This window comes from Schistocerca americana, unplaced genomic scaffold, assembly GCF_021461395.2.
Source record: "Schistocerca americana isolate TAMUIC-IGC-003095 unplaced genomic scaffold, iqSchAmer2.1 HiC_scaffold_457, whole genome shotgun sequence".
NCBI lineage: Eukaryota > Metazoa > Arthropoda > Insecta > Orthoptera > Acrididae > Schistocerca > Schistocerca americana.
Genome location: NW_025726189.1, coordinates 70,001 through 73,342, shown reverse-complemented (window position 1 = coordinate 73,342; position 3,342 = coordinate 70,001). Strand labels below are relative to the sequence as shown.

General features: G+C 56.6%; 3 non-coding genes across 3 annotated transcripts in view; all 3 read left to right on the top strand.

The window, feature by feature from the left end:
• The first annotated feature begins 493 nt into the window (after positions 1-493).
• LOC124583367 lies at positions 494-2,403 on the top strand. The gene has a single exon (XR_006974206.1). It is a non-coding gene; the product is annotated as a small subunit ribosomal RNA (ribosomal RNA).
• A 352-nt stretch (positions 2,404-2,755) lies between these two features.
• Positions 2,756-2,910, top strand: LOC124583357. Its single transcript, XR_006974197.1, has one exon. It is a non-coding gene; the product is annotated as a 5.8S ribosomal RNA (ribosomal RNA).
• Positions 2,911-3,098: 188 nt separating this feature from the next.
• The window catches only part of LOC124583371, a 4,222-nt gene continuing 3,978 nt past the window's right edge, over positions 3,099-3,342 (top strand). The window contains exon 1 of the ribosomal RNA XR_006974210.1: positions 3,099-3,342. This exon is cut by the window's right edge and continues 3,978 nt beyond it. This is a non-coding gene — a ribosomal RNA (large subunit ribosomal RNA).

The window sequence follows — 3,342 nt, the reverse complement described above, 5'->3', positions numbered from 1 at the left end:
CGACGCCGTCTGCTGCTCGGTCGCCTCTGCGGTTCTCGCAGGTGGTTTGTATCGCAGCTGTGCGGACGTGTTGGCGCGTGCGCTGTGCTGGGAGAGTTCGCTTCGGCACCCAAGTGGGGCTTTTGTCCTTCTGTGGCGCTGGCGTTGGAGCTGCCGGCCACCGTAGGTGGCGCGTGTTGTCTCCCGCCGGCAATGCCACGACAGCACGCTCCCGGGCCTCTGTCGGCAGCGGCAAGCTCAGTTGGGAGCACGGGTGGTCGCACCTAAAGCGTCTACTCGCCAAACTCCGGGCGATTGCGCCTCTCTCGAACCCGACCAAGTACTTAGGACGGCGCTGCGCGCCGCCGGGACCTGAGAGGGTTTCGAGGTGTATTGTGCAGGGGAGCTCAGCCTCCTCCTGTTTGCAGAATAATTGAGCGGACGCTTGCGTGTTCGCGCGGGCCCCCGGGACACACTCCCGGGCGGCCGGCTGCTCAGCTCTAGTTGACGCAGCTCCCTGGTTGATCCTGCCAGTAGTCATATGCTTGTCTCAAAGATTAAGCCATGCATGTCTCAGTACAAGCCGCATTAAGGTGAAACCGCGAATGGCTCATTAAATCAGTTATGGTTCCTTAGATCGTACCCACGTTACTTGGATAACTGTGGTAATTCTAGAGCTAATACATGCAAACAGAGTCCCGACCAGAGATGGAAGGGACGCTTTTATTAGATCAAAACCAATCGGTCGGCTCGTCCGGTCCGTTTGCCTTGGTGACTCTGAATAACTTTGGGCTGATCGCACGGTCCTCGTACCGGCGACGCATCTTTCAAATGTCTGCCTTATCAACTGTCGATGGTAGGTTCTGCGCCTACCATGGTTGTAACGGGTAACGGGGAATCAGGGTTCGATTCCGGAGAGGGAGCCTGAGAAACGGCTACCACATCCAAGGAAGGCAGCAGGCGCGCAAATTACCCACTCCCGGCACGGGGAGGTAGTGACGAAAAATAACGATACGGGACTCATCCGAGGCCCCGTAATCGGAATGAGTACACTTTAAATCCTTTAACGAGTATCTATTGGAGGGCAAGTCTGGTGCCAGCAGCCGCGGTAATTCCAGCTCCAATAGCGTATATTAAAGTTGTTGCGGTTAAAAAGCTCGTAGTTGGATTTGTGTCCCACGCTGTTGGTTCACCGCCCGTCGGTGTTTAACTGGCATGTATCGTGGGACGTCCTGCCGGTGGGGCGAGCTGAAGGCGTGCGACGCGCCTCGTGCGTGCTCGTGCGTCCCGAGGCGGACCCCGTTGCAATCCTACCAGGGTGCTCTTGAGTGAGTGTCTCGGTGGGCCGGCACGTTTACTTTGAACAAATTAGAGTGCTTAAAGCAGGCAAGCCCGCCTGAATACTGTGTGCATGGAATAATGGAATAGGACCTCGGTTCTATTTTGTTGGTTTTCGGAACCCGAGGTAATGATTAATAGGGACAGGCGGGGGCATTCGTATTGCGACGTTAGAGGTGAAATTCTTGGATCGTCGCAAGACGAACAGAAGCGAAAGCATTTGCCAAGTATGTTTTCATTAATCAAGAACGAAAGTTAGAGGTTCGAAGGCGATCAGATACCGCCCTGGTTCTAACCATAAACGATGCCAGCCAGCGATCCGCCGCAGTTCCTCCGATGACTCGGCGGGCAGCCTCCGGGAAACCAAAGCTTTTGGGTTCCGGGGGAAGTATGGTTGCAAAGCTGAAACTTAAAGGAATTGACGGAAGGGCACCACCAGGAGTGGAGCCTGCGGCTTAATTTGACTCAACACGGGAAACCTCACCAGGCCCGGACACCGGAAGGATTGACAGATTGATAGCTCTTTCTTGATTCGGTGGGTGGTGGTGCATGGCCGTTCTTAGTTGGTGGAGCGATTTGTCTGGTTAATTCCGATAACGAACGAGACTCTAGCCTGCTAACTAGTCGCGTGACATCCTTCGTGCTGTCAGCGATTACTTTTCTTCTTAGAGGGACAGGCGGCTTCTAGCCGCACGAGATTGAGCAATAACAGGTCTGTGATGCCCTTAGATGTTCTGGGCCGCACGCGCGCTACACTGAAGGAATCAGCGTGTCTTCCTAGGCCGAAAGGTCGGGGTAACCCGCTGAACCTCCTTCGTGCTAGGGATTGGGGCTTGCAATTGTTCCCCATGAACGAGGAATTCCCAGTAAGCGCGAGTCATAAGCTCGCGTTGATTACGTCCCTGCCCTTTGTACACACCGCCCGTCGCTACTACCGATTGAATGATTTAGTGAGGTCTTCGGACTGGTACGCGGCATTGACTCTGTCGTTGCCGATGCTACCGGAAAGATGACCAAACTTGATCATTTAGAGGAAGTAAAAGTCGTAACAAGGTTTCCGTAGGTGAACCTGCGGAAGGATCATTACCGACTAGACTGCATGTCTTTCGATGTGCGTGTCGTGTCGCGCAACACGCTACCTGTACGGCTCGCAGTAGCCGTGCGCCGCGTGCGGAACCACGCGTGCGTCTCAAAACTAACGCCAATGTTGTGTGGTACGAGCGCTGAAGCGCTGGAGCGGCTGGCCTGCGGCACCTGGCGCCTGGCGCCGGTTTTGAATGACTTTCGCCCGACTGCCTGTCCGCTCCGGTGTGGAGCCGTACGACGCCCATCGGCCGTGAGGCCGTTGGACACAGAACGCTTGAACAGGGGCCGCCACACGCCTACGTCCCGCCTATGCAACTGTCTTGAAAGAGACAGTGGAAACTCAGAAAAAGATCACCCAGGACGGTGGATCACTCGGCTCGTGGGTCGATGAAGAACGCAGCAAATTGCGCGTCGACATGTGAACTGCAGGACACATGAACATCGACGTTTCGAACGCACATTGCGGTCCATGGATTCCGTTCCCGGGCCACGTCTGGCTGAGGGTCGGCTACGTATACTGAAGCGCGCGGCGTTTGCCCCGCTTCGCAGACCTGGGAGCGTCGCGGCCGCCTGTGGGGCCGGCCGCGCCTCCTTAAACGTGCGATGCGCGCCCGTCGCCTGGCGGTTCGCATACCGGTACTTACTCGGTAGCGTGCACAGCCGGCTGGCGGTGTGGCGTGCGACACCTCGTGCAACGACCTCAGAGCAGGCGAGACTACCCGCTGAATTTAAGCATATTACTAAGCGGAGGAAAAGAAACTAACAAGGATTCCCCCAGTAGCGGCGAGCGAACAGGGAAGAGTCCAGCACCGAACCCCGCAGGCTGCCGCCTGTCGTGGCATGTGGTGTTTGGGAGGGTCCACTACCCCGACGCCTCGCGCCGAGCCCAAGTCCAACTTGAATGAGGCCACGGCCCGTAGAGGGTGCCAGGCCCGTAGC